The sequence below is a fragment of the Triticum dicoccoides genome, chromosome 5B (genome assembly GCF_002162155.2).
Source record: "Triticum dicoccoides isolate Atlit2015 ecotype Zavitan chromosome 5B, WEW_v2.0, whole genome shotgun sequence".
Lineage (NCBI taxonomy): Eukaryota > Viridiplantae > Streptophyta > Magnoliopsida > Poales > Poaceae > Triticum > Triticum dicoccoides.
The window spans coordinates 196,606,350-196,628,530 of NC_041389.1; positions in this window are offsets into that span (position 1 = coordinate 196,606,350).

Genomic DNA, 22,181 nt, shown 5'->3' on the forward strand with positions numbered 1-22,181 from the left:
GCATGGGTTAAGATTTTCTTTGGACTGCAAATGCACAATGAATTAGGCTCATGGGTTACTCTTCCATGTCACATACATCTTGGTGGAGCGCTCAAAATAATAAACATTGAATACATGCACTCATCACCAAGCATAGTGAGTGATCACATAAGATAGATAGGATAATATCATCAAACATGCATAAGTGTAGCTTATGATCAAACACATGATCATCAATGTCTCACAGGCATAGTATCTCAACCAAAAGGAAACAAAGTTTGAAAAACTACTAAATAAAGCAAGAGAGAATAAAAGCAACACTCTCTCTCTCTCGAAGCCTATGATCTATACATTTTTCTCCCCCTTTGGCAACAAGTTACCAAAAAGTTCATAGAAAATGCATAGTGCTAGATCGTCTCTCAGGCTTGATCTTCTGGTGGTGGTGTCCTGATAGCTCCTTGGACAAAGGCTTCAGTTGAAGTAGAGGGTGCTGGAGTGGATGTTGGAGCTGGTTGCACTGGAACTGTAGGTGCTGTGGCTGGTGCTAAAGTTGTTTCTCTAGTGTCTGTCACTGGCACTGCAACTGACCTCTGGGCTCTGGGCACTCTGGCAAACACATTGGTGGTAGTCTTGCCCTGCCTCTCCTGCATATCATCCTGCAGCTGCTCTACAACTGACTGAATCTCAGTTACTTTAACATCAAGGTCATGAAATTTGAGTTCCATGATTCTCTCAAGGCTCTCCTGATTCTGAGTGAGGGTGGCCAGTCCTTTCTCAATCCTCAGTGTAGATGCTATCAAGTAACCAAGCTGCTCTTGTTTGGTTTTCAAGAAATATTCAGATGCCTCCTCTTGAGTTGGCATCTTGGCAGCCTTCTCCTTCTTCTCCTGAGCTTGAACTGATTGTGGATCATCTTCATTCATGACAACCCCATTGTCCTCAAAGTCTGGATAGAGTGGAAAATGTTCCTTATCCAACTGATATCTCCCCGTGCCCATCTTTGATTTGATCAATTCCTGAATCTGAGGTGCATATCCACAGCTCCTCTTCTGATCTGCTGCAGTCCTCTTGATTGTCTCAATCATCAGGCTCATGACTTTGAACTTCTGTGGCACATCAAACACATGCAGCATGTTGATGGCATGCCCGCTGATCATGTTATGGTCACCTGACTTGGGCAACAAGGTGTGCCTCAGGATCCAATTGATGGTTGGCAACCCTGACAGCAGAAAGTGAACTGATCCAAACTTGTGAGTCTCTACTGCCTTGTCTGGGATTTCCTTGTACATGTGAGCCATTGAATTGTGACCCAACTTCTTCTTTGCATAAATGTCTAGGTCATCTTCATTTTCCTTGGGGCATTTATCAGACTTGCCCATTCTTCAACAGTGGATTGGTACCTTATACCTTCAGACATCCAAACAATTCTACCATCTGGGTAAAAATGTGCTGTGGAGTAGAACTGCATGATAAGCTCATCATTCCAGTTGGTGAACTTCTGTCCAACAAAATCAGCAACTCCACAAGCAACAAAGGTTTCTTGCACTCCAGGATAGTGCTGTTCATTGTCCTTGATGTAGGTCCAGTCGACCCACCTCATGTCACAAACTATGGGCTTCTTGTCCAACAGAATTGTTTCATAAAAGACCTGCTGTTCCTTTGTATGGAACCTGTAGTCAACAGCAGTTCTTCTTCTTGAAGCATATGGATCTTCCATTCTCCATAGTCTCAGCCCTGAATCCTTCCTGATTCTCATGTCCTCAGCCACAGGATGGGCATCATTGTGGTCTGGTATCTTGGGCTTGAGCTTTCTTAAGACCTGTCCTTCTTCATCCTCATCTTCAGCAACATTGGGCACTGGGGCCTTGTTCTTCTCAGCAGCTGGAATACTCCTAGTATTCCTCTTTGGGACTTGCTTGGCCTTGGAGGCAGCTTTGGGTGCATCCTTGGGCTTAGATGTTGCAGCCCTTGATCTGATTGCATCACCCATAAGCTTAGGTGCCTTAGGTGCTAGTACAGCATCCTCTTCCTCTTCTTCAGAATCTCTTCTCATTGAGGGCTTTCCAAGGACCTTGGCAGTTGTGGTTCTAGCTCTCTTCTTTTTCTTGTCTTGAGCACCATCATCCTCTGACTCAATTGTGAACTTCATAGTCTCTCCAGTAGGAACTTTATGAGGTTTGGATGATGTTTCTTTCCTTGCAGGTGCCTCTTTGGGTTGAGCCTGAGCTGGCACTTCAGTGGACTTTCTGGCCTTTGGCATTGGTGTCCTCTTGGCAGGAACTTTCCTTTTCAGACCTGGTTTAGTGCTCTGTGCAGAGCCATATTCTTTCTTGAGAACTACCTTTTTGGAAGTAGCCTCATCTTCCTCAGCTTTGTAATCTTCATCCTTAGAATCTGAAGTTCTTTTCCTCCTTTGCCTAATAGCAGCCTTAGGCAAATTGCTAGGAGTACTTCTGCTCCCTTCATCTGTAGTTGAGGGACTAGTGCCCTCACTCAAGTCCAACTGCTCTTCTGACCTGTTCTGGCTGTCACTCTGATGTGACATACTGCAAAAGCTGACTGCTGACCCTGTGAAGAGTTATAGATGAGATAGAATAGATGAGCATCACAAAATGCAGAGATTTTCGCAAAAGAATGATTCAAAAGTTCAGTTTTAGTTTTCCACAGAAAGCATTTCGGATCAACTGATTTTCGAACTCGGTGATACCGAAGTAGTTTTGGAACCTAAACTAATGATCTCGGTTGGACCGAGTCTCAGTTCGGTGGCACCAAGACTGCTAGGGTTTCAAAGAATCCTCAAATCGGTCGCACCGATTAGTAATTCTAGGTCAGACCGAGAGTCACTAGTGCAATGGCATAAGCCACATCGGTGAGACCGAGTTTTTCAACTCGGTGGGTCCGAGATGGTTTCGGCAGAAACCTAACCCTAAAAATTTGAATATCATCTAATCTATGGATTACTTTGGCTGGATAGAAGAGTCTCAATCGTGGCAAGAATCAATAAGAATACAATGTGCTAGGAATCAGACGTGGATAGCACAAAGATCAAGTCCATACCCTAACTTGGCGGTGGACTTGCTACAGCAGCAACGGCGGGGACGAAATCCGTTGACGGCGGCGGAGACCAGCGACAGGAGGCTGCTGGCGACGAGGAGACGATCCAGAGACCTCCGATGGCAGAGCGAGCTATTGCGTGGGCGAAGGGTTTCGGAGAAATTTCCAAACTTTTGCCCGTGGCTATATATAGCCCGACCCTGTCGGTGTGACCGAGTGGAACACCTCGGTGGCACCGAGATGCATAACTGTGTTCAGTTACAGCAAATCGGTGAGACCGAGAAGTTCAAATCGGTTGCACCGAGATTGAAAACTCAGATCAACTTGATGATCTCGGTAGGACCAAAATGGAGGAATCGGTCAGACCGAGAGTCACAAAGAGGTTTTGGAAGTTTAAGTCTATGACGAATCGGGGACTCCGAGTGCTCCTCACACAGAGTGGCTCGAATCTGACTTGATCAAATTTTGTGATGTAGCATGAATAGAGTTTGAGGTGAGAAAAGCATAGATAGCTAAAGAAGGTTCTTAGGCATTCTTGTCCATCCACTTGGCAAAAAGAAAAGAAACCAAACAATCAAAACAACAAGTGGATGTCCTTGAATGAGTAAAATATGCACCAACATGCTCACACAATAAGATGGCAAATGAAATATGTGGCAAAGCATGCACAACCAATTCTAGCATCTATCAAGCAATTGGCGATGACTAGGTCATCTATATATGAGTATATTGACTTAGGAGTCAAATGAGAACATTTGATCATAGGTCATACTCATCGTTTAAGCTCAAGTGGGGTTACCACTTTTACATAATGCATTGATGTGTTCACACCATTCGGGTTGCTTTGACACAATTCTTAGAGTTAAGCTCCCCCTAGATGTGAGATCCCCCCATAGAGGGATGAACTAACCTTGGGTTTTGTCGATGATGACATCATGTAGGTGTTGAAGATGTAGATGCTCAATGTTGATGTAGATCATTTGGAGCAATCCTTTGGAGTGAGTTGCACTTTCAACTTACCTATATGGGTTAGTCCCACAAGGAACAAACAAGAATATCCATAGACATAGAGTGATGCACACACAAGATGATGTCCATGAAATCATTAGGTTACCTTGTCCCTTGCCTTACCAACATGAGGGTTTGTGACTCCTTGAACTACTGCAAGATGTGGAAGTTGATTGCACTTGTTCTTGCCAAAATGATATGAGTGAAGAATGTTGGCGGAGTCACCCTCAAGAACTCTCTAGTTCTTCTTCTTCGGGATCCACATCATCTTGATGGGAATCCTTGGAGTTGTAGTTGTACTTGATGAAGTAGAACTTGATGTAGTCTTGGGGACCCACTTGAACGAGGCTTTAGGTGCTTCTTCAAATGCATCAATCTCTTCTTGAAGCTTGTCCTTGCCTTTGTTCTTGTGGTCTTGTGGTGGAAGATCATCTTGAGCTTGTGTTCCCTTGAAGGAAGTAGGATCATACTTCTCTTGTTGAGGAACAAACTTCGTCTCGGGGTATTGATATTCTTCCCACTCAACTCCATTGGCATTGAACTTACGTCCAAAACCAACACCTTGATTCTTCCGGTGCCTTCCTTGCTTGCGTACAATTTCCTCGAATTGTTTACTCCCAGCAAGGCTCTTGTAAACACCCTTCTCTATAATTCCCTTCAATAAGCTATTTTCTTGCTCAAGTGTAACTTGGCTAAGAGAATCATTAGTGGAATCAAGAGAACTACTAGAAGCAACAATATTGGATTTGACATTATTATTATTGTTACTAGTAGAGGAAGTATCTTTCTTGTACTTGTTACTAGACTTGACTTGAGGCATGTAAGTAGATAAGAGTAAACGCTTGGCAATATAAGAAGAACTTTTCTTGCGGAGATCATCATTGATTGCTTTTAGGGACTCATGCTCTTGCTCAAGATTGAGCTTTTCAAAGCGTAACTTCTCATGAGCCCTTAAAAGTTCTCGATGATCTTCGAAGATAGTTTCATGAGCCAACTTAAGAGTGTTTAGTTCTTTAGTTAGAAGCTCAATATTCTCCTTATCATTGTCATTCGTTTTATCTTGATTAGCATGATTAATTGACGTTTCATCACAGTATTCATCACTAGAGTTGTCAACAAGTAAATCATCATCCACAAGCAAGTCATCTTCATCACTATTGGAATCAACATACTAAGGATGTGTTACCTTTGGACCTTTGGCCATGAAGCATCTTCCAACACCTTCATTTGGTGAATCAAATATGTCATAGGAGTTGGTTGACACAAGTGCTAGACCGGCAACACCTTCATCTTGAGTATATTCGGAGTCGGAGTGATAGCTTCTCTCGGAGTGATTGTCGGAGTCGGAGCCGGATACCCATTCACCAACATGAGCTTGATGTCTTCGTTTTGTGTAGCTCCTTGATGACTTGTCCTTCCTTTCCGAATCCTTGCTTCTCCGTGAGGTTCTTCGTTCATAACGATCATCTCTACTCCTCCTCTCTCTTGGTGGTGATTCTTCTCTTTTGCTCCTTCTTCTTGGAGAATCTTCTCTTCTTTTGTAGGGTGTTGTACACTCATTGGAGTAGTGTCCGGGTCTCCCACAATTGTAGCAATTGCGCTCACAACTAGAAGATCTCTTGTCATTGTAAGACCTTGACTTGGAGCTTCTTTCTTTGCTTCTACTCTTGTAGAATTTGTTGAAGTTCTTCACCATTAAGCTCAATTCTTCATTGAAGGTTGATTTCTCAATTGAAGATGTGGGGGCTTCACTTGAGGCTTTGTAAGCACCACTTGACTTGTTGTGAAGTTCCTCCTTATCCTTGAGTGACATCTCATGAGCAACAATTCTTCCAATGACTTCCGTTGGCTTGATATCTTTGTAGTTTGGCATCATTTGAATCAACGTGCACATGGTATCATACTTTCCATCCAATGCTCTCAGGATTTTCTTGATGATGAATTTGTCGGTCATCTCTTCACTCCCTAAGCAGGCAATCTCATTTGTGATAAGAGCAAGCCTAGAGTACATTTCAGCGACACCTTCACCATCCTTCATTTTGAACTTGTCAAGCTGACTTTGGAGCACATCCAACTTGGATTCCTTGACAGACTCGGTACCTTCATGCATATCAATTAAAGTATCCCAAATTTCCTTTGCATTCTCAAGACGGCTGATTTTGTTGAATTCTTCGGGGCACAATCTGTTGAAGATGATATCGCATGCTTGAGCGTTGTATTGCAGCATCTTCAATTCTTCCGCATTAGCTTCACGGTTTGGTTCTCTCCCATCGAAAAATTCACCTTGCAAGCCAATACAAATAATTGCCCAAACGGCAGGGTTATGTCCAAGAATATGCATTTTCATCTTATGCTTCCAACTAGCAAAATTAGTACCATCAAAGTAAGGACCTCTACGGTGATAATTTCCCTCGCTAGACGCCATACTCTCCTAGGTTGTGAAACCAAGGCTATGACCACCAAAAGCTATGGAAGTCAAAGCAAGTGGAGACCAAAGCTCTGATACCACTTGTAGGACCATGAAGTATGTCTAGAGGGGGGTGATTAGACTACTTTACCAATAAAAACTTAAACTTTTCCCAATTTTAGAGTTTGGAAGATTTTAGCTACTTTAGGACAAGTGAAGCAATCATCACACAATTCAAGCAAGCATGCAAAGAGTATATAGGCAGCAGAAATTGAAGCATGCAACTTGCAAGAAAGTAAAGGGAAGGGTTTGGAGGATTCAAATGCAATTGGAGACACAGATGTTTTTGGCGTGGTTCCGATAGGTGGTGCTATCGTACATCCACGTTGATGGAGACTTCAACCCACGAAGGGTAACGGCTGCGCGAGTCCACGGAGGGCTCCACCCACGAAGGGTCCACGAAGTAGCAACCTTGTCTATCCCACCATGGCCGTCGCCCACGAAGGACTTGTCTCACTAGCGGTAGATCTTCACGAAGTAGGCGATCTCCTTGCCCTTACAAACTCCTTGGTTCAACTCCACAATCTTGTCGGAGGCTCCCAAGTGACACCTAGCCAATCTAGGAGACACCACTCTCCAAGAAGTAACAAATGGTGCGTTGATGATGAACTCCTTGCTCTTGTGCTTCAAATGATAGTATCCCCAACACTCAACTCTCTCTCATAGGTTTTGGATCTAGTGGAAAGAAGATTTGAGTGGAAAGCAACTTGGGGAAGCCTAGAGATCAAGATTCATATGGTAGGAATGGAATATCTTGTCCTCAACACATGACTAGGTGGTTCTCTCTCAGAAATGGTAAGTTGGAAGTGTAGGTTCATTCTGATGGCTCTCTCCACGAATGAAGAGGAGGTGGAGGGGTATATATAGCCTCCACACAAAATCTAACCGTTACACACAATTTACCAAACTCGGTGGGACCGAATCGTTAAACTCAGTCGGACCGATTTAGTAAACCTAGTGACCGTTAGTGATTTTCAGCGGGACTGACATGCATCTCGATGAGACCGATTCGGTTAGGGTTAGGGCATAACGTAATCTCGGTAAGACCGATTACACAAACTCGGTGAGACCAATTTGGTAATAAGCTTTCCAGAGAGTTGGTCAGGTAAACTCGGTGGGACCGATTTGCTCTTTTCGATGAGAATGAAATGTTACAAAAAGGAAACAGAGAGTTTACATTGAAATCTTGGTGGGACCGATCGCTCACTTCGGTTAGACCGAAACGTTACGAAGGGAAACAAAGAGATTACAACCCCATCTCGGTGAGACCGAGATCCCTATCGGTAAGACCGATTTGCTTAGGGTTTGTGGCAGTGGCCATGACTTATGGAATCGGTGGCGCCGGATAGGAAGAATCGGTGTGACCGATTTTGGCTTTGGGTTTAGGTCATTTGTGGATGTGGGAAAGTAGTTGAGGGTTTTGGAGCATATCACTAAGCACATGAAGCAAGAGGCTCATTAAGCAACACCTCATCCCTCCTTGATAGTATTGGCTTTTCCTATAGACTCAATGTGATCTTGGATCACTAAAATGTAAAATGAAGAGTCTTGAGCTTTTGAGCTTGAGCCAATCCTTTGTCCTTAGTATTTTGAGGGATCCACTTTCATCATCCATGCCATGCCATTCATTGAGCTTTCCTGAAATAATAGTCTTGGAATAGCATTAGCTCAATGAGCTATATGTTGTTATGAATTACCAAAACCACCTAGGGATAGTTGCACTTTCAGAGGGAGACATCAATAGCACCCCGATGGTCGTGTTCCACAAGGCGTGGGTGTGGAGAATGTTCAATCTCCACCTCCCCACCATGCTGGAGGGCACAGCCGCAACGACACGTCCGCTCTGGCGCGATTCACGACCCCCCAGCTGACCCTGTTAGAGGCGCAACTATGGGGCACGCGCCTTCCCTAGGACAGGGTAACCAAGACAAAGCACCAAACAGGAATATCAACCCCCCAGGTGCATCCTTCTCGTCACCATACAACCATGGTAACTGGCTCGCAGTGACGAGAACACGGTGCCGCCACTAGCGGTACCTTCAGGAGTCGAGCGACGTCGCGATCTGCGTCGTTGTCCATGCCAAGCACTGCTTCGGTAGCAATGGCGCAAGCCCAACTCCTGCTGAGATTCCCACTAGTGGCCGACCAAATGGATGAGTGCACAGCCAACATTCAGAGTTTGATCGGTTTTACTAAAGCAGAAGGATCACAGCGGGCAGGCCCACCACAGCGCCCACAAGCAACAATCACGGCCCGAGCCGCTGATCGTGTTGATGGGACCACTCCAACGGTGCAAACCCCTCCACAATAGCCAGCGCAGAGGCTGCAACCAGAATCGCGCGACAAAGAGCTCGGAGGCATCAACGGCTTCATCTGATCCTCGGGCCTATTGAGATCAGCGGCAGCTCTTGGAAGATCGACGGTGGGAAAACGTGCATGTCACTATAGAACGGCGCCGCGAAACCCGCCGCCAGTCTGACAAACGCAATGGCCCAGACATCAACGAACCCGCGCCCTATGAAGGCGGATACTTGCCTATCGAGGTTTGGTGCCCTGCCTTCACTTGCGAGCTACGACAAGTCCATTGGCCGTCTGCCCGTGTTTTCAAACCAGAAATACCAGAAAAGTATGATGGAATGCTAAACCCGACAGAGTTCTTGAGCATCTACACAATCGCTGTTCAAACCGTCGGAGGAAGAGATGAGAAGGTGTCTGCCAACTACTTCCCTTTGGCACTCAAGCCAAACGTGAGGTCATGGCTGATGCACCTGCCGGAGAATTCCATTTCGTCCTGGGCTGACCTGTGCAATGAGTTTGTTGGTGCCTTCACGGACGGCCATCAAGAACCAGGATGGCCCAGGCATTTGCGGCTCCTTCCATAAAAGGAAGGGGAGAGTTTGTGGAAATATATGCAAAGGTTTAGCTGGGTGCATAGGAACATTCCAGATATCCACCCAACAGTTGTGATTGTCGCGTTCTAGTCAAATATGCACAACAGGAGGATACGTTCCAAGATGAACGTCTGGTTGCCCAAGACTGTGAATGGGCTGTACACCTTGGTGGATAAGCGTGCCCGTACAGAGAAAGGGAGGTGACTCCCCGGAGAAGAGCACGGCATCGAAGTTGACTCAGAAGATGACAATGATGCCACTAATTCGAAGAGGAAGAATAAAAAGCATAACAAGAAGCGCAAGGAAGAGGCAGTACTGGCTGTTGAGGGTTCTGGCACTCCTAGTACTGGCAAGAAGGCCAAGACCAAAGCCCCTGGCAAGGAAGTTGCTACGTGCACTGCCTGCCGGGAGGCTGCGGCGGCCTAAAATGCTGGGAAGGCTGATGAACCGTACTGCAAGATCCACCGGACCAAGGGCCATGATCTCCGAGAGTGTCACCAAGTTGAGAAACTTGTCAAGAAGCAAAAAGCCTAGTATGAGAAGCGTGACAAGGAAAGAGACCAAGAAGGTGCTGGCGGGAAGGGCTGAGGTGGCAGAGGAGGCTGCCGCGGCAAGATTCCCCAGCATCAAGAAAAACCTGCTAGAGGCTATGAGAAGAAGGAAGGTGATGTCGAAAGTGATGAAGGAGATGAAGAGGAAACCAACGAGCAAGAGTTCCAGAAAGCCATTGAGGTCCTGTGCATTGACGGAGGCGCATCTTTGCACTCCTCTCACTGCCAACTTAAATAGTGGGCATGTGAGGTCAATGTCATAGAGCTAGCAGCAGATTCCCGGAAACCACTCAAATGGTCCCGCATGCCCATCATCTTTGACAAAGAGGATCACCCTGACCGCACCACCGTGGTAGGGAGCTTGCCATTGTCGGTTTCACCAACAATCCATAACCTCAAGGTCACAAAGATGTTGGTTGACGGTGGGGAAGGGTTGAACTTGATTTCCCCCAAGGTAATCAACAAGTTGTAAATATCAGATGAAGAGCTCAAGGTTACTGGCACATTTTAAGGGATCAACCCCAGCAGGAGTCGTCCTAAGGGAAAGATCACACTACGGGTGACGTTTGGAGGAGAATTGAACTACTAGACCGAGAAGATTATGTTTGATGTGGTCGAGCTTCCTTTGTCGTACAATGGGATTCTTAGTCATCCAGCTCTGGCAAAATTCATGGCGTTGTCCCACTATGCCTATAATACTCTGCCAGGACCAATGGGCGTCATCTCCATCCCGTCGGACAAGAAGGACGCAATCATATGCGTGGATAAGATGTACCAGGATGCAGTCGCTGCCGAGGTCGCGGAAGCTGCAGTTCCTACCAAGGAAAACAAGATAGGAAAGAAAGCTAGTAGGGATGCCGGCAAAGAATCCGGGAAGCGCGCCTCATCGGAGTGCGCCGCGCCCGTCAATGGTTTGCCAGAAAGTTCCACCAGCAAGAGATCCAAAGTTGCCACGCCTGCTGTAAAGAAGGTCCCGGCAGGGCTGGGTGGCGCTGATGGTATGTTCACCATCAGCACCCTCGATGACAAATAGGAAAGCCCACTCGTTGCTTTCCTGCGGGCGAATGTGGATGTGTTTGCTTGGCAACCATCTGACATCCCCGGCGTTCCCAGGAAGGTAATCGAGCACCACCTTGATGTCTGCCCTCATGCTCATCCCGTCAAGCAGAAGGTTAGAAAACAAGCTTTGGAACAACAACAATTCATTGCCGAAGAGATCAAGAAACTTGAAGCGGATGGTTTGGTCAGAGGAGTGTTGCATCCAACGTGGTTGGCGAACCCAGTGGTGGTGCGCAAGGCAAATGGGAAATGGAGGCTTTGCATAGACTTCACAGACCTGAATAGGCATGCCCAAAGGACCCATTCCCCTTGCCGCGCTTCGATCAGATTGTGGATTCCACTTCGGGGTGTGATCTACTTTCCTTCTTGCATGCATACTCTGGGTACCATTAGATATTCATGTCCAAGGAGGACGTGGAGAAGACCGCGTTCATAACCCCATGTGGCACGTACTGCTTTGTGCAGATGCCCTTTGCATTAAAGAGCGTTGGATCCACTTTTGCAAGGGCAGTGCAAATTAGGTTTGAGCCTTAGTTGCACAGGAATATTGAGGCTTACATGGATGATATAGTGGTCAAAACCAAGGACATATCAATGCTCAATCAGAACTTGAAAGAAACCTTTGCAAACCTATGCAAGATCAACTTGAACTAAGAAGTTTGTGTTTGGCGTTCCCTCCGATAAGCTACTTGGATTCTTTGTGTCTCACCGGGGGATAGAGGCCAACCCCGACAAGAACAGAGCGATCGAACAGATTCAAGCACCCAAGATAGTCAAGGATGTGAGGCATTTAACTGGATGTGTTGCCATGCTGAGTAGGTTCATTTCCAAGTTTGCTAAGCACACCCTACCATTCTTCAAAATTCTGAAGAAGGTAGGGCCCATGAAGTGGACCCCAGAGGTAGAAGCAGCGTTGTGGGATTAAAAGCCTATCTTTCCTCTGCTCCAACCTTGGTCCTCCTAAACCACAAGAGCTATTGATGCTATATTTGGTGGCAACCAATCAAGTGGTTAGTGCAGCGCTGGTGGCGCAGCGGGAAGTAGATGAAGGAGCAGCCGCAGCTACAGTCCTCCCCGGAGAAGGAAGTGAACTAGTCGCAACAATGTTTGGTACAGATTAGGAGAAAAAAGAATAGGGTGGCGAAGGCAATCCCGAGGCCGCGGCAAAGAAGAGGGCGGTGCAGCGACCAGTTTACTTTGTTAGCTCCCTATTGTAGGGGGCTAGGTCAAGGTACTCTAGAGTGCAGAAATTGATCTTCGGCCTCATCATAGGCTCAAGGAAGCTGCACCACTACTTCCAAGCCCACGAGATCACAGTTGTCACCCATTTCCCTTTGCAACGCATACTGGGGAACCCATAGGCCACCGACAGAATAGTTGAATGGGCATTAGAGTTGTCAAGTTTTGGTCTGAAGTATGAAAGTACCTTAACTATTTAGAGGAGGGCGCTGGCATAGTTCATGGCACAATGGACACCTACTCTAGACGAAGACATGACACATGCAATTATCCCTGACAAGGAGGCGCCCCAAGAGTGGATCATGTACTTTGATGGTCCCTTCTCATTCCAAGGTGCGGGGGCTGGCGTGCTCTTCGTTGCGCCCACCGGAGAGCACCTCAAGTATGTGGTCCAAATGCATTTTCCCCGGGAGAAAGCTACCAACAACACAACAGAATATGAAGGGCTCCTTGCCGGACTTAGGATTGTAGTAGAGTTGGGAATCAAGAAGTTGATCATCCATGGAGATTCGCAGCTTGTGGTGAGACGGGTTAACAAGGATTACCAGAGTCCATTGATGGAGGCATACATCAAACAAGTGAGGAGGTTGGAGGAACACTTTGACGGATTGCAAACAGAGCATGTGCCACGTGCGGAAAACAACACTTCTGATTATTTGTCAAACTGTGCCACACAAAAGCTCCCTGTGGAACCAGGGACCTTTTTCCTTCATCTTACACAACCATCAATATCTCCATTGATGATGGCTAGGAAAAGGAGGAAGCTAGACTCTGGCAAGCCTTTACCGGCAGGGACTCCAGAGGTCCCCGGTAGGGAAGCTCTCGGGAATAACCCTACCTCGCTTGGTGAGCTGCACTCTTCCGTAGGACCACAAGACCTTGAGGTCGAGGTAGGTGCTCCCATGAGTGAGGAGGTGCCATTGGTCCTAGTTGTCGAGCCACGAGCTCCAACTTGGGTGCGGCACATCGTCCGCAACCTCCAAACTGGAGAACTCCCCGAAGATCAAGAAGAAGCTGAAAGAGTAGCCCGGAGGGCCAGTATGTATCAGTTTGTCAATGACACATTATACAGAATGAGGCCCAAGGTGTGAAATTGAAGTGCATTTGCTGGGAAGAGGGGAAGGAACTGTTGCTAGAGATACACAAAGGCATGTGTGGTTCCCATATTGGATCAAGAGCGTTGGTTGGAAAAGCTTTCCGACAAGGTTTTCTACTGGCTCACGGCCCACCAAGATGCAATTCAGCTAGTCACCAGATGTGAAGCCTGCCAGTTCCACTCCAAGAATATCCATCAACGTGCTCAAGCTCTCCAGACGATCCCTTTAACATGGCTATTTTCGGTGTGGGGGCTCGACATCTTGGGCCCCTTCCGCCGTGCTACCGGGGGCTTTGAATTCTTGTACATTCAATCGACAAGTTTGCAAAGTGGCCAGAAGTGGAGCCTATGAGGAAGGTAACCGCACAATTAGCTATCAAGTTCTTGAAAGGATTGGTGTGCCATTTCGAAGTACCCGCCAGAGTTATCACTAATAACGGCACCAAATTCACAAGCCGCGCCTTCATGCAATACGTTCAAACCCTCGGAAGCAAGGTTTCATTCGCCTCTGTTGCTCATCCGAGGAGCAACGGACAAGCTGAGAGGATGAACGCTGAAGTGCTACGTGGGCTCAAGACAATAACTTTCGAAAAGCTACAAAAGTGCAGCAGACGCTGGATCAACGAGCTGCCGGTGGTTCTTTGGTCCCTTCGTATGACACCAAATCGAGCTACAGGCCAGACTCCCTTCTCCCTAGTTGTAACGCCCCGGATCCGATGCGCCAGGTGTCCACCAGTTATTCGCCATCCTTGCCATGTCATGTGCTTGCGTGTTGCATTTTGCCATGTCATCATCTGCATTTCATATCATGTCATCATGTGCATTGCATTGGCATACATGTTTGTCTCATGCATCCGAGCATTTTCCCCGTTGTCTGTTTTGCAATCCGACACTCCTATGTCCCCCGACGTCCCCCTTTTGTCTCCTGTTGTGAGCGGGTGTTAAACTTTCTAGGAATGGTCCGAGGTTTGCCAAGCGGCCTTGGTATACCACCCGTAGACCGCCTGTAAGTTTCGTGCCATTTGGAGTTCGTTTGATACTCCAACGGTTAACTGAGAAACCGTAAAGACCTCTTTTGCGTGCAGCCCAACACCCCTTCAGAGTGGCCTAATAACCCATCCAAACCCCCTCCATGCTCTCGGTCGTTCGATCACGATCGTGTGGGCGAAAACCGCACCTCATTTGGAGTCTCCTATCTCCCTCTACCTATAAATATGTGCCCCTCCCTGAATTTTCGCACAGACCAAACCCTAGTCTTCTTCCCCTCGCGCCGCTGGACAAATACCCCGCCGCCCGGACATGTCCGCCGCCCTCAGCCGCCGCCCCCGCGCCAATCCGAAGCCGCCACATGGCGAGCCGCTGCCACCCTCCGCGCCGGCCCGCGTGGCCCGTACCCGACCCCCGCGGCCCGCGCCCGCTCCGCCGCCGCCCGCCGCCGCGGCCCATGCTGCGACTCCGCCCCGCCGCCTTGCCGGCGCCCGCCTGGCCGCCCTCCGCCGCCGTTTGAACACTGGAATTAATATCTTTGCGGAATCGTTGATCATACTTCGTGTGTACTAATTGAAATCAGTTGTGCATGTCCGTGCTGCTGCCGCCCCAGGACAAGTGAAGTGCCCCCGTCGACTATGGAGGAGCTTTCGACGTCCGTGCCGCGCGATCGGTCGCGGTGGAAGCTGAAGGAAAGAGTGGGCTTTGAATCTAGGTATGCTTTCTAAGGATTGCGCTGCGCCTAGCCTACCTTTACGAACATACCTCTGTCTTTCAAACAAAGCCCTGTGTGTGGAACTACTTAGATTTATTTTCGAATTGCTTGCCTTGCCTCCGCGCTGCCCGAGCGCCTCCCGCGCCCCGCCGGTGCCTCCCCGTCGCTAGTCCTCGTCCTCGCCGCCCGATGCCTTCCTCGCCGGCGCGCCCCGCGCCCCGCGTCGCCGGGCTCCTCCCGAGCGCCTCCGTCGCCCGCGCCCGCCCTCCGCCGCCGCCGCGCCGGATCCGGCCGGGCCAACCCGTCCCCGACCCTCTCCGGCCGCCTCCCTCCTCTCCGGTGTGTTTTTTGGCGAGAACCGCCTCGCCTCGAAGTCCGTGCAGATCTGAGATCCGTCAATGTTGACCCCGAAATTTCCCCAAGTCCCTAATTATTTTGCATTCTGGTGCTAACTTTGACCGGTCATAACTCCATGCATGTAGCTCTGATTCATGCATATGATATATCAAAATGTTTATTGCGAGATGCTCTTCATTTCATTCCATTGTGCCATGTTCATTTGAGTTCATATTGATGCCTTAATCATTGTTGCAAGAGTGATATATGATGTTAATCTGCTGAAACTGTTATAACTTGGTGATTTAAGATTTTTGTTGCATTTGATGTGTGCATCCTATGAGCATGAGCTCTACATGTGTTTTGTACTTCATCATGTCATCTTTTCTGTGTTGCAATCCATGTATTTTTGTGAGTCTTGTACTGAGAGCATCAAGCTCGTGAAGTAGGGTATTTGCTGTTGCTGTTTTGCTAGACTGAATCTGCTATATCATGATGCTATGTAAACCTGCTTCTACAAGTCATTCTATGCATAATCTGGAGATGTTCGCTAAGGATGTTTTGTTATACATGTCCTGCACTATCCACGCATGCCCCTAGTTGCATGTATATACTGCTGTAGCTTGTTGTAATATTGCTCTCAAGATGCTTAATAATGTTTCTTTCAGCCTGTTAACATTAGGTTCAGTTTTGCCATGTGCTTTGATAGTGATCCATGCACCCTATGAACATGATCTTTTCATTCTTAGCATCATAATCATGTCTTCTTACTGTTGGTTACCTTGCCATGCCATGTGTTACTCTGTGGTGAGTCGTACAAGCTCACCAACATGCCTACTTATTGTTGTTCCTGCCTTGTCTGAATCTGTCATATCACTTGCTATGTTTACATGGGTGCCATAATGTTTTCTGTGCCCTTTTGGCTCATGGTCAGTAAGGGACTTTTGTTCTATGCAATTAGTAGATTCATTCCTTGCCTTTGTTTGCCATGATAAGTTTCTGTAATATGTTGTTTGTTAGCTCTAAACATTGCAACCTGATGTTATTTCTGCTAAGCCTGAAACTGTTATTATTATCAATCTTGCCATGTCCTTTTGAGCATGATCTAGTGTTTTGTGGAGTTAGCTCAGTGTTCATATTTTGTTGTGCTTTACCTGTACATCTTGTCCATGCCTTTTGTCTCCACATTGGGATGTTGTAGCATACTGTTTTGATGCTTGCTAGATGCCTAGTTGCTGTTTTGGACAGCTTGTCCTTTAAACTTGTATAGAGTGTATGTGTTGAACCGTTGCTCCGTTTTGAGTGTGCTCTATATGAAACTTGCTTGATTTTGCATGAAGTTACATATTATCATGTTGCATACTTTTTTTTGAGGTGTTTGCTTGATGTTTGGATGCATTTAGCATCAATGCCATGTTTGACTTGTTTTGCTCATATCTTCTAGGCCGTAGCTCCGAACTAAATGAACTTTATATGTAACTTGACTAGAATCTCGTGTAGATCGTCTTGGTGCTCTTTAACTTTATGTTTAACAACTTCAACTTAATGTTTGTTCAGATCTGGACCAACTTTGAAACTTGCATATGAGGACTTACCGGAATTGTTATATGTTGTTTCCGGCCTCATTTAAACCTGCCTTGATGTGTTGCTCTTGTTTGCATCATCTCTTGCCATGAGTAGCCTCATCTAGCTTTGTCATGCATCATGCTTGGTTGAGCATCATGCCTTGTTCATGTGTGGTGTGTTTACCATGTTGTGTGCTTCTTCTCGATAGTTCCTGTTTCGTTGCGATCGTGAGGATTCGTTCGTCTACGCTTGGTTCGGCTTCATCCGTTCGTCTTCTTCATGGACTCGTTCTTCTTCCTAGCGGGATTTCAGGCAAGATGACCGCTACCCTGGATCTCACTACTATCATTGCTATGCTAGTTGCTTCGTTCTATCGCTTTGCTGCGCTACCTATCGCTTGCTCTTCAAGCCTCCCAATTTGCCATGTCAGCCTCTAACCTTTTCACCCTTCCTAGCAAACCGTTGCTTGGCTATGTTACCGCTTTGCTCAGCCCCTCTTATAGCGTTGTTAGTTGCAGGTGAAGTTGAAGATTGCTCCATGGTGGACAGGATTATGTTGGGATATCACAATATCTCTTATTTAATTAATGCATCTATATACTTGGTAAAGGGTGGAAGACTCGGCCTTATGCCTGGTGTTTTGTTCCACTCTTGCCGCCCTAGTTTCCGTCATACCGGTGTTATGTTCCCGGATTTTGTGTTCCTTACGCAGTTACATGATTTATGGGACCCCCTTGACAGTTCGCTTTGAATAAAACTCCTCTAGCAAGGCCCAACCTTGGTTTTACCATTTGCCTCACCTAGCCCTTTTTCCCTTGGGTTTCTGCAGCCCGAGGGTCATCTTTATTTTACCCCCCCGGGTCAGTGCTCCTCCGAGTGTTGGTCCAAACTAGAGCACCGTGCGGGACCATTCCTTGGCAACTTGGATTACGTCGGTACCTGTACGCTTAGCTTATCCGGTGTGCCCTGAGAACGAGATATGTGCAGCTCCTATCAGGATTTGTCGGCACATTCGGGCGGTTTTGTTGGTCTTGTTTTACCATTGTTGAAATGTCTTGTAAACCGGGATTCCGAGACTGATCGGGTCTTCTTGGGAGAAGGTATATCCTTTGTTGATCGCGAGAACTTATCATGGGCTAAGTTGGGACACCCCTGCAGGGTATAAACTTTCGAAAGCTGTGCCCACGGTTATGTGGCAGATGGGAATTTGTTAATGTCCGGTTGTAGATAACTTGACACCAGATCCGAATTAAAACGCATCAACCGCGTGTGTAGCCGTGATGGTCTCTTTTCGGCGGAGTCCGGGAAGTGGACACGGTTTTGGGTTATGTTTGACGTAAGTAGGAGTTCAGGATCACCTCTTGATCATTGCTAGCTTCACGACCGTTCCATTTGCTCTCTTCTCGCTCTTATTTGCGTATGTTAGCCACCATATATGCTTAGTCGCTGCTGCAACCTCACCACTTTACCCCTTCCTTTCCCATTAATCTTTCCTAGTCTTGATACCCGTGGTAATGGGATTGCTGAGTCCTCGTGGCTCACAGATTACTACAACAACAGTTGCAGGTACAGGTTATGCGATGATCATGATGCGAGAGTGATGTTTGCTTGTTTTGGAGTTCTTCTTCTGCTTCTTCTTCGATCGGGGGATAGGTTCCAGGTCGGCAGCCTGGGCTAGCAGGGTGGATGTCATTTGAGTTTCTGTTTATGTTTCATCCGTAGTCGGATGTTTTTCTCATGTATGTTGATGTATTCTTGGGCGTTTTTGCCTTTTGTATGTATCCCCATCTATTATGTAATGTTGATGTAATGATATCCACCTTGCAAAAGCGTATCAATATGCGGTTCTATCCTTGGTGGGACCTTCGAGTCTCTTTAGGATAGTATCACATATTGGGCATGACAAGTTGGTATCAGAGCCTCGACCGACCATAGGAGCCCCCTTGTTTGATCGTGTAGTTTGGCCGTTGTTGAGTCTAGAAGATTTTCGGAGTCTAGTTATATCGGAGAGTAGGAATCTTTTTGCTCCTCAGCCCCTTCGTCGCTCTGGTGAGGAATCTTGACGTAGGTGTTTTGAATTACTCCTCTTCCCCTTAAAATTTTTCTTTAGGCTCATGCAGTTGGTTTTCCGGGCGTTGTTCCTCAGCTCTTTGCATCCGATGCATTTCTCGTCATGTCGATTCGACCCTCTCTGTTTTCGCAAGTTCTATCCTCAATTGTTTTCTTTTCCCACCCGCCCACCCTTTTCTTCTCGAATCCGGAGTCCGCAATCGAGTATCCATCCTACTCGTGTGAAGCCTTTGTTTTCTTTCAACCGGTGTTTTCTCTTGAAGATATTCATCGGTTCCCCCTTCCAAGTGTCTTTGTTTTTCCCGCCCTCCCACCCTCTTCTTAACGGATCTTGAGTCTCTTTCGAGCATCAATGTCATTCGTGTGGAGCCTCTTTAGTATTTCGACAATTGTTTCAACCGGTGAGTTCTCTTTTGTTTGACATTCTTCATCTCTTTTCTGGTGGACTCAATTCAAGTTTTTCGGGTTGATGATATTCTTTTCCTCGGCTCAAGTGTTTTCCCTGCTTGTTCGCCTCTCGCCAGTTTATCCTTCCGGAGTGTTCAAGACATCTCAGAAGATTCGTCTGTGTTCCAATTAATTCGAGGTTGTCACCTCATTCAAATATTTCAATTGTTCTGGTGCATCATTTCTCGTTCAAAAATCCTTTTCAACGATGTTTTATTTTAGTGGGCCCTAACCCACAGGTCTTTTCCCAGGATCTTACCTGACTCTTGAGCCATTCCTAATTCTTTTCGAGTTCGACGTAAGAATGAATTTCATCAGTCAGATGCCTTCTCCAAGATCTCTTTCAAATTCTTTTCATCTTTGGTTCAACCCTTCCTCTTTTTTCATCCTCCCGGAGTATCCCAGTAACTTTGGTGGTGTTTTCCGTCATCATCTGAAGATCGAAGAAGAGTTCCTTCTAAATCTTGCCCGTTCTCTCAAAGACTCGCGGTTCTAGTTTCATGCTACTGTCACAAATTATTCCATTTGTCAGATATTATTTTCTTACCCATCCAGAGTATGTCAGAAGTTGTTTTCTCGTTTCTTTTCACCGAAGGCCATCGTTCCAGAAGAATTCTTTGTCCTCACATTTCAGCTACCGTTATCCAATTATCCCGGTGCATCTGTCAAATATACTTTAATCAGCTTGTTATCTCTTCATTCTTTTGCATCTCAATCCCCTCAAGCATATTTGTTCTTCTAATTCTCACCGGTGATTCATTATCTTTCTTCATTCATTTTCAAATTCTTACGGTGTTCATTCAAGATTCCTTTTACTTTGTTTATCATATCAATTCATTCGCTCTTCCAAATCCTACCGAAGGTTCATTGAAGACCTTCCTCAAGGTTGTGCCTTATACCCCTCAATCCTTTTTCCAATAAGAATAAGTAGTATGCGAAATCCATTGCTAGTCATCAATTTATTTTGATGAAGGATAAGCATACAATAAATCTTATTCTTTCCTCGAAGTGATTAATCTTTTCTTCCGGAGTTTGTTCCCGTTATCAATTTTCCCGGTTCTAAGTTATTCATCTTTTCTTTTCCGGAGTTCCAAGTTTTTACTCGCTTCTCTCGTCGGAAGCTCCGTCTAAATCAATACAAGGCTTTACTTTTATTCTTTTCATCCTTAAATTCGATCTCATCATCCTTTTGTCACAAGAGTTCTTCATGGTGGTTCTTCATGATTTAATTCATTCTTCAAGAGCTCATTAAGATCTTGTTGGTGGAGTTCAAGTATCTTTTCTTCTTGCTTTTCGAAGTGCAATTAAATCTCCATATTCTTTTGAAGTGGAGTTTTGCATTTCTTCGTTCTTCTAAGCTATCCAAGCATTTCCGTTTGTGGCCGGTTATCACCTTATGATCCTGAGATGTTACCTATAAGACCACAACAAGCTTATTCTTTTCATTGCTGATTTTCTCAACAAATCAGTTTAAACCTTCCTTCTAAAGATGCTTTCAATTTCATTTGTGGCACAAGTTGTCATTTCCTTCTCCGTTCTTTTCATTCAACTCTTTCAATCCTTTCCGAAGGTTTGGTGTCATGTCTTCATCAAGTATCATTCCATCCTATCAAGCTACTGTTCTATTCCTTCCTTTTCAGCCGAAGTGCTACCGAAATTCCGCCTTTGTTATTCTTTTTCTATCTTGTTCTAACCGGAGTCGTTTCAGTGTCTATCTTGTTTCCATGAGAATTTGATTCTCGTCATTCTCTTCGTTCCTCACTTCTTCTCGAGTGATCTCGATTCATTACTTCTTCTCTTGAGTTCTTGTTTCACCTCATCCCTTTTCCCTTCCGTCTCGGTCCTAAGATCTCGGGACGAGATCTCTTGTTAGTGGAGGAGTGTTGTAACGCCCCGGATCCGATGCGCCAGGTGTCCGCCAGTTATTCGCCATCCTTGCCATGTCATGTGCTTGCGTGTTGCATTTTGCCATGTCATCATCTGCATTTCATATCATGTCATCATGTGCATCGCATTGGCATACGTGTTCGTCTCATGCATCCGAGCATTTTCCCCGTTGTCCGTTTTGCAATCCAACACTCCTATGACCCCCGGCGTCCCCCTTTTGTATCCTATTGTGAGCGGGTGTTAAACTTTCTCGGAATGGTCCGAGGTTTGCCAAGCGGCCTTGGTATACCACCCGTAGACCGCCTGCCAAGTTTCGTGCCATTTGGAGTTCATTTGATACTCCAACGGTTAACTGAGAAACCGTAAAGACCTCTTTTGCGTGCAGCCCAACACCCCTTCAAAGTGGCCCAATAACCCATCCAAACCCCCTCCATGCTCTCGGTCGTTCATTCACGATCGTGTGGGCGAAAACCGCACCTCATTTGGAGTCTCCTAGCTCAAATATGTGCCCCTCCCCGAATTTTCGCGCAGACCAAACCCTAGTCTTCTTCCCTTCGCGCCGCCGGACAAATACCGCGCCGGCCGGACTTGTCTGCCGCCCTCAGCCGCCGCCCCCGCGCCAATCCGAAGCCACCACGTGGCGAGCCGCCGCCACCCTCCGCGCCGGCCCGCGCGGCCGTCCTCGGCCCCCGCGCCCCGCGCCCGCTCCGCCGCCGCCGCCCGCGCCACGACTCCGCCCCGCCGCCTCGCCGCTGCCCGCCTGGCCGCCCTCTGCCGCCGCCGCCTTGCCTCCGCGCTGCCAGAGCGCCTCCCGCGCCCCGCCGGTGCC